At 38.2% G+C, this 10,000-nt stretch overlaps 1 protein-coding gene across 3 annotated transcripts in view; it reads right to left on the reverse strand.

Annotated features, from left to right (window-relative positions):
- The window catches only part of LOC106872310 (uncharacterized), a 62,161-nt gene that overhangs the window by 42,120 nt on the left and 10,041 nt on the right, over nucleotides 1-10,000 (reverse strand). The gene's annotated exons all lie outside the window — the stretch shown is intronic.

The following is a 10,000-nucleotide window of genomic DNA, read 5'->3' on the forward strand; positions in this document are numbered from 1 at the left end:
TCGACTCTAGCCACTTCACTTAAGATTTCAGGCTTTACGACTGTAATAGAAAGAATTAATAGGCGGAGAGCTAGCAGAATCGTTAGAGCGTTGTTGGAGATAAAGTAAAACTGCTGTGCTGATGATATCTATCAGAGCAGAAACGTATGCACAATTGTCCTTTTGTTTCCAGATCACCATATTGTCTCTTTCTTAATGGTGTTTTGGAGAATTCTTGACTCTTGAGATTATCTCCCTGTCTTATATATAATCTGTACCGACTGCCACCAAACGATTGTTGTACCCTCTCTGAGAAGCGGGGATAAATTTTCAATAAATCAAAAATTTATTTTGTATGTTTATTAATATGCCCTTACTTGTCTTCATATATATATTAACCAGCCGAAATTGCAAGGTTAATCTGGAACTCGACTGAAGAAAGAAAACTCCGAATGACCTGTCCTTGTTTTCTTTGTATCGTCTGTCTGAATGTTGTCCCTGGATGTTTTGCGTTCTTGTCCCATTGTCCGATGAACGGGAACGTGAAACTCAGAGTAACGGTTTTTTTGTTATATTTCTGCTGCTTTTAAATAAAGTATATATATATATAAATCCGCGAAGTAGAAACAGTACTGTACTGTATATTTTTTAAATTATTTTTATAATTTGTATATATTTATTTTATTATAAATGCAAAACAATACCACGGAGGAATCGACGTAAGATTAAATAATAAATCGCGATAGGTGAACCGCGATTACTATATGTATATATATATATATATATATATATATATATAGATGTACTTGCATAGCAAGTAACCTGATCTGAGATCGTGTGCTGGAACGAAAACAATTGCAGCGTGGAAGGTGTTTATAAGCCATTTAAAATAACACACAACAGCCGCCAGATTCACTTCAACATTTAAATTTAATTTGTCAAAATATTTTCGTCGCTTTGAGACCGCGACCTTCTCACTGACAAAACGTGCCACCAAAATCACTGAAAATCATAACAGACCAACAGAAATCGGGCCAACGAGCAGAGAAAAATTTAACACATTAACTCAGCTGAAATCTGTAGAATTACATAATACATATAGCACTATCATGATCCATTTCTGTTGGCCTGTTAGGATTTTCAGTGAGTTTGGTAGCTTGTTTGAGTATTTTAACTCTTATTTCTAGCAAGGTGGTACTGAGTGTACCCTCTATTATAGTTATTTATTAATTATAAAATTTTATTGATTTGCCATATAACGGCATTATTGATTGCTGGCCACTAATATTATTGTTATTATTGTTATGAATTATATATATATTTACTGCAAATAATAATAATAATAATAATATCTATATGAATATTCATTCGAATATTAACTTATACACACACACACACACACATAATCGCAGGCTTCCCAACTACATGCCTTCTGGTTCATTGGCACCTTGGCCAAGTTTCTCCTACTATAGCTCTGGGCCAACCAAAAGTCTTATGGGTGGATTTGGTAGATAGACATAAAAGAAGCTTGTTATCTGTGCGTGTGTACATTTATATGTGTGTATGAATGCACCTACCCACCCACAATAAAAAAGCTTGAAGATATATAAACATCCTGTTCGAGAGATTTCCGTTTTATTTTACTTTTTATTTATTTTTTTTACTATGTTTCTGTTCATTATTAATTTTTTTTATTATTTTGTTTCGTACTTGTGTGTACACGTTTTCAAAAAAAAAAAAAAAAAAAAAAACACCAACACGAAAGGGCAAAAGTGAGAGAGAAAAAGTAAGAGAAATAATAAAGTTGGTCAGTTCCTGTCCATGACGTCAACGGGGAGGTGTCTCTAAAAAGCTCTCAGAATACAGAATGCTGTAGGGTAAGGTGAATGGACGGGCCAGGATCTCTCAGTAGCTTATACTATAATGGAATATTTTTAATATACATTACACGCAGCACTGTTAAATAAGTACAACTACTCCATCGATATACATTACAAGAATGTATTATCATATATCTACTAGAACGCTACCCGTCATATGATGGCTAACTTTTGAAGTTTACTTTTGCTACCATGGATAAACAGTCACCATTAATATTGATTTCAAATTTTGGCACAAAGCCTGCAGTTTCGAAGGAGTCGGTAAATTGAATGTATCGACTTCAGTATTCAACTGGTACTTATTTGATCGATTCTGGTAGGATGAACGGCAAAGTCGACCTCGGCAGAATTTGAACTCAGAACGTGAAGGCAGACGAAATACTGCTAAGCATTTTTCCCGGCTTGCTAACGATTCTGCCAGCTCGTTACCTTACAGTTCTTATTAATATTATATATATATATATATATATATATATATATATATATATATATATATATGTATGTGTGTGTGTGTGTGTGTGTGTGTGTGTGTGTGTGTGTGTGTGTGTGTGTGTGTATAAACAAAAATAGAACAAGAACGCAACAGGCGACAACAAAACATCCGGACCGTCAGACGATACAAAAGAAGACAGGAAAAAAACAAGGACGGGTCATTCGGAGCTTCCTATCGTCAGTCGAGTTCCAGATCGACGTTGCAGTTTCGGCCGGTTACACTCGAGACTGTTTCAATCTGGTTGGCCCCAAGAAATTCTAAGCTAAGAGCACTAGATTCTGTAGAAGAAAGTAAGCGAATGTATACGAAAACAAGGACGACAAAAAGGGAGAAATGGTACACAAATACAAATGCAAACAACAGGACATTAACAACAGGTGTCTTTCAACTAAGGACAGATTAAATTAAACTGGTGTGTGCGGAAGTGAAGCCTTACGGCAAGAACATTAATTAACTCATACATTTTTCTAAGTGGAACAGTAATACTATACGAGGCTTTTCAAAAGTTCAACACTTAAATAACAACACGTACTGTTGTAGTTATCCAAATTCAAGGGATAGAAACACACACACACACACACACATACACACACACACACACGCACACACACACACATACACACAAATAGACACGCGGACTTATATACAGGGATGGAACTACTGTTTCCAAGTAAGAAATCAGCTCCGTCCTTGTAGGAAGAATTCAAATAGTAAAAATATGAAAAAGAAAACAGACGTACAGATGTTTGGTATCTGTATGTATGTGTGTGTGTGTGTGTGTGTGTACGTGTGTGCGCGTGTGTTTTGTACCCTTTACGTAAACACATATCCGTAAACATTAGCAGTAGCCATATTGGATATTTTAATGTCAACCAGAAGTTCAGGCAGTCAATCAGTGATGCATTGAGGCAAGTAATGGGAGGCGGTTCTGTACTTGAGTTTTTAAATGATTCACACATACCTACATAGATGCATGCATACACATACAGCATACGTACATACGTACACACAAGTGCACGCACGCACTCACATACACATGCATACAAAAGATCGTATATTCACATATAAAATGTGAGTACACATCTAAAGATGTGCGTATAATACGAATATACGTTTGTGTGTGTATTTATGTGTATGTATGTATATATATCTATATGTATATACTAATAATATGTATATGTATATATGTATATATAGACAAATAATAACAACGTATGACTTGAGATGTTTGTCTTGCCTTAACGTTTGTTGTCCTCTAACAATTGTATATATATATATATGTAAGGACGACCGTGCGAACTCAAAAAGGAGAAATGGTGACGAATGGAAAAATAGAGGACTCCTTTTATTCACTCCATATATATATATATATATATATATATATATATATATATATATACATGCACACATGGGTACAGGACGTCACCGACAGTAAACAACATGAAATACGAAAACAAATGAGTCCTATACGCAAACAACGAGAGAAACTATTGGAAAGCAGAAGTAACACAAAGAATTACACTTGAACAGCTGACAGCTGTCTGTATGTATGTACGTATGTATGTGTGTGTTTGTATGTATGTGTGTGTGTGTGTGTAATGTGTGGACGTTGTTCTCAGGGGTATAAGCGATGAAGCAAACAGAAGGGAAAAGAACTCCACTCTACTCATCTTGTTGCTTAACGATGTCCGCCATTTTTCCCTTTCTTCTTCTTTACGTATTGTTATATACAGCTTTGCTTAACATCACCAAGGGAGAATATGGTGAAATGATTCCTTTCCCAGGAACTATTATCAACATAAAGTATGAGAACTAGTCAACTGGCCATTGGCCTCACGATGTCGACCAAAATGACAACGACGGACATCGTAACTTTTTCTTCCTTTAAACCTTTCACTGTCCAAAGCATATTTATCATTTTATCTTTTTACTTGTTTTTTTCTTCCAGTCATATATATATATATATATATATATACATAACGTCCTCGCATTACGACAATTAATAGGAATAAAAGTCGTTTCAATTTTGGCACAAGGCTCGCAGTTTTGAAGGAAGGGAGTGTGTAGTCGATACCCTGAACCCTGGTACCCGACTGCTACGACGTAACATCGAGCCGGGGGCATAGGGTGGGCGGGTGGCTTTGAGGTCGATATACGAAGTTGACCTCAGAAAGTAAAGAGCCCGGAACAAATACCGCGAAGCGTTTGATCTGACGTTGTAACGACCCCGCTAGCTGAACACCTTCGCCATAGTCAATAATAATTATGATCGTTTCTAACAGTCACAAATCTGAAATTTGAGGTGGTGCTGGAACAATCGTGAGTGCGCATGCGCATGCATGTGTATGCGTGCGCGCATTATACCCACACATAGACAGATACAGGTATGTCGAATACCATACAACATAAATACTTGATTTATTAAAATTACGCCCACCTGTAGAGGATGTGTCATAATTAGTGGATAGTAATGAAGATCAGCTCCATTTAATCGGGGTCGATTAAATAAGTACCCGTCAAGTACTGGAGTCGATGTAATTGACTATCCACACCCCACTGCACCCCGAAATTTCAGGCCTTGTGCTTATAGTAGAAAGGCATATTGTTGATTGCTGTAGCATGAAGATGTGTTTGTGTTAGCTCCGCTAAGGACTTTAGTTCGAACACCACTAAAATGAATTTTGTTTTTATGTGGAGCGTTTGCTAGAAGGGAATGGTTATCCGAAGACATTTGAATCCCCCACCTCCCCACAATACCTGAGAGTAGACAAAAATAAAAAATAAAAAAGTCATGTCTTGAAATATTTTATATTTTACTTTTCTGACATTTTGAATTTCTGTCGTAGCTTAACAAGAAGTTGAGTTACGCTACTCAAAGAAAAGTCAAGATGTTTCTACAAGCAAACAAGGAAGAAAAAAATGACATGAACACAAAAAATTCGCACCAGCATATAGACATTTTGAAAAGGATAAAAAAAAAATTACATTTCAAACACCAAAGATGACTCCGATGCCTCGCTTACTGATAAATAGAGATAACAACAGCACTCCTACACGTACATTGAAATTGTTGAATATATAAAGAAATTGGCTGCTTGTATCTTTGGGATTGGTCAAATTGATGTGGATGCCTCTGACGAGAATCCAATAAGATTCGAAAATCGATTAAGGTTGTCCATAATTTTTTGTTTTTTCAATCTCTGGAAAAACATCTAAATTAGCCCTGTTTATAAAAGTACTATATAGGACACATATTTTTTAATATTTTGCGGAAAAAATACTTGTGTTTATATTGGTTTAAACAGGTGGTATTTAAATATGAATAGGGCCTCGGATTAGAGGGGACTACAGTGGCGCTGTGTGAGTAATATCTCTTGTGTCTTTGCTCGAGGAATTTAATCGAGCGGCAAGGAGAAAACTAACGTAGCTATATCTCACCAAAGGTGAACACAAATCCTCGGAGGAGCAATTGAGGGAAACCCTGCTACATTTGTAGGATAATACTGCATCCACTGACCAGTTGAATCTTCTCCCACCATTCTTCAATCTGTATTTCAAGACTGAAACCGAAGTGAAACCACAAGATAGAAGATTCGAAATACTAGGTAATCGACTGAAATCCTAACATAAACAAATCAATCCTTTGAGAAATTGGCAGAAGCGTTACAGCGGACAAATTGCTCTCCGGTATTTGTCGTGGTTCTTTGCATTCGTAATCCCAATTGTGCCAAGGTCAACTTTGACCTTCATTCTTCCGGGTCGATAAAATAAAATACCACGACGTCAATGGGTCCTCTCGGGCATGTCTGAGACTGAACTGAGGTTTAGACGACAGTTACAACAACAACAAACTTTATGAAGCGTAAAGGAAGACTGTAGGTGATTGCTCGACCTGCTAGATATAACAATTAAATCATACGCCTACAATGTGTGTGTGTGTGTGTGTGTGTGTGTGTGTGTGTGTGTGTGCGCGCGCGTACTTGTATACATATTACAGTGTAGTCTTTATAGTCTTTATATTCTCAGTCCCAGTTCTGTGCCGACGAGAAATCTGCCCTTCTCCTGTTTCCGAGCACAATAACATAAACTAGCAGTTAAGTACTAGTGGTGACTTCAACGACTGCTCATGCGCAATATTGGTTAGCTTAGCGTAGCAAGGCCTAACTCTCTCCGCCCTGTCATGAGGCTCTGGCAAAAGGTGAAAGCAACATATTGATCGGAATATGCTGCAGTCACATCAATATTAGCGTTAGAACGCCTAGTACTACCTTTGCGAACTACCAGAGGGTGAGTTGTCACCGGACCTGCTATTTCTAGCAGCCCGGGCGACCACGTTGTGGACCTCCCTCCCTACTCCGTCGGCTCGAAAAAAATACCAGTCAAATATTAGGGGTATATTTAATCGATAGTTGCATACAGACGCATGTGGTTTCGGGTTCAGTCACACTGCGCAGCATTTAGGGCGAGGCCGAGCAAAGCCTTGTGAGTGGATTTGGTAGACAGTAACTGAAAGAGGCCTGATACACACACATACACGCACGCACGCACAAACACACACACACACACGTATATGTGGGTGTGCACGCGTTTATCTCTTTTTGCCTTGACGACGCAAGATATTTGTGAACAACTGTCACCGTCGTATAAGCGGTGTCGTTAGTTTCCAGTCTTCCGTGGAAACAACATGTTCGGTTACGGGGAACTATTACCTTGCTTGTTAAAACAAAAAAAAGAAAAAATAGAAAAACAGTTGGCGACGTGAAGGGCATCCGGCCACAGAAATCCTCCGGCCTCAATGAATAGAGTCTGACCCCTGCAATCATGAAAAAATGAATGTTATGATGATGATGATGATGATGATGATGATGGTGGTGGTGGTGGTGGTGGTGGTGGTGATGGTGGCAGGGACGATGATCATGTACCTGAATTGACAGAATGGGTAGAGCGCTTGACAATAATGCCTTTTGTCATTTCTATTTTGCTTTGAAACGTTAAGAAGTAAATAAAATAGCGGTTAACGACTTCATTTTTTTCCCTTAAATCGTTTCTTAATGGGGGGGGGGCCTCAACTTTTTTTTAGAGAAAGAGATAGACAGACAGAGGTAGGGATAGTGATAGAGGGAGAGAGAGGTGGGGAGACAGAATGCGTGCGTGTGTGTCTATGAATGAGAGGACGTATATTTGTGTTGTGTTGTGTTGCGTAAGTTATATAGGGTGTGACGGTTATATGAGAAATTCGTCGGTTTCGGTTCATGAGCCTTTAGTCCAGTCACAGGCCAACTGTGGCGCGAGGAATTTTCTGACTGACACGCCTAACGAAAGCTTACTTTAAAATTTCTTTTAGTAGTGCGGCCCGCCTGATGATGAACCATGTCTCATGCGGCCCGCGTCTCGAAAACGGTTGCCCATGCACGGTCTAATTGTTCGATTGGTTAACATGCAATTGTGAAGGCTTATAATAAAAAATGAAAATAAATTGACCGAAAGGAATCGACAGCGACAGTCCATAAGTTCATAATAAGAACTGATATAATCCTTTAATTTTATTAAGAGAACTCCCTCGTTATTGTATAGTACCTTCTAGTGATATCCTAAATATTTCAGAAATAGCAGATGAGGTGCGCTGTTTCAACGTCCACTGAGAAAGCAATTCGGAGGTTTGCTTTTTATAAATCATATCTTTATGAGAGCAATTCTCGAAACAGCTCAAGAAATCGTTAAAAGCTATTTGTGGATCTCATTTCGAGAATCCGTAACTGTTATGTTTTCCTGTAAAAGTGATTGCTTTCATCTTATATAAAATATATATGTATGGTTTTCATATTATATACAATATACTTACGTTCTATACGTTGGTTGTGTGACATAAATTTGTTTACAACGAATTTATTAGATTCACTATCGTCACTTCCAGTCAGGTGGGACGCGGGAAAGTGAAAGGCAGAATGGGACCCGAAAACGATATCGTTTCACTTAGTAAAATTTCACTCCTGAGTCCTCGAACCTACATGCGTACAGGCACACCTACCTACCTACCAACCTACCTATCTACCTACCTACCTACATACATACATACATACATACATACATACATACATACATACGTGCATGCATACATACATACATACATACACATGTATGCAGAGACACAATGGATAATGTAATTCTATAAAACGTAAGATGAGATAGTCACGGATGAAACGTCTTTGATCGAGCAAGGCCGACCTAGAATTAAACAACAGCAACAGGTAATCTATCTATCTAGATAGATAGAGTGACAGGTAATTAACTTTATCCATCCGGCAAGGATGAAAGGCAAATTTCGAATTCGACGCGATTTCGTACAAGTACATAAAAGGCAGGTGATACAACTAAGCACAGAAGTCGTTTTATTCGGTGCTCCACCGATCCTGCAATTTCACCCAACCCCACTCCATCGTCCTTCTGAGTCAACCTTGTTTGATAAATAGATCTACAATCAAAAGTATTCTTGCTATCTGACCATCCTACCATAAACTCTTCTATTTCAAACAGAACATGTTTGTGAGAGTAGGGAGTTAAAAGCTATGACTGGCAACTAGCTTATTGCTCGAAATAAAGGGCTTTAGAAACCTTTCATGGGATTTTTCTAGGAAATCACGAAGAATTTGGATATTGCAGTAAGGAAATGTGGCAGTATCTTGTAATGATTTTCCTTCCATTTATATTCAAGACACGGGACTGCAAGATAGACAACAGAAGAGAGACGCGATATAGTCGCAATGTACGAAAAGTAGTCATGAGAACGAGGGAATTGATTTGCCATATTTGAGAGTGTTACATTTAAGACCAAGACTTAAACAGAGATGGCGAAATATCAAAGAATTTAGCGACAGAGTGAAAATCTGTGAGGTCACCAAAATCGACGGCTTCAATGCCAACTGTGTGTTTTCCGATATACTAAACAAAAGTGGTTCCCTAAAATAGAGAGTTACAATAAGGGATTTATGGATGTTGTCTATTAGAGACCACATTTAAAGACCTTATCGAAAATACTAAAACAGCGCCACGGATATTGATTCTGTGTTTTCAGGTCCTGAACAATGCCCTCTTGTTCACTCCAGGTGTACTCTGTCCCCTTGGTATCGGCCTGTAGAACTCTAAAGCAGGTAATTCTTGACCGGCCACTTTTGCATTTTTCGCTGGAGTTTGCGTAATATATGCTAAATTCGTACCCTTTTCCTTCTTTTTATTTAATCTCTTAGCACCAGTACCACGCATCTCCAGCCAGAGATACATAGCCCTGGTTTTAGGCTGCATAATCATATATAAAAGTAACCACAAAACCATTTATTGATATGAAATTATGTGGTGTTTATGTATTTCTCAATTTTGCTATAGTAAAAAGAAAAACAAAGCTTTCTCTCGTTTAAACGGGGCTGGAAATTTGAAGTTGTAGTGAACATTCATTTTAACTAGAAGCCTTCGCCTCTCCTTAAAATGCTTTAACGGTAGAAATGGAGAGAGCGAGAGAAAGAGGCTTGATTGCTTGCCAACAGGAATCGAAACGGGAACCACACCGACGCCGTTATTTAACTCAGCTTGCCGGGAGCTTGTTTACCTTTGTTTCTGCTCTGTCTTATCTCTCCATCTTCTCTCCGGCATTTGC

The sequence above is a fragment of the Octopus bimaculoides genome, chromosome 14 (assembly GCF_046866305.1).
Source record: "Octopus bimaculoides isolate indiv1 chromosome 14, ASM4686630v1, whole genome shotgun sequence".
Lineage (NCBI taxonomy): Eukaryota > Metazoa > Mollusca > Cephalopoda > Octopoda > Octopodidae > Octopus > Octopus bimaculoides.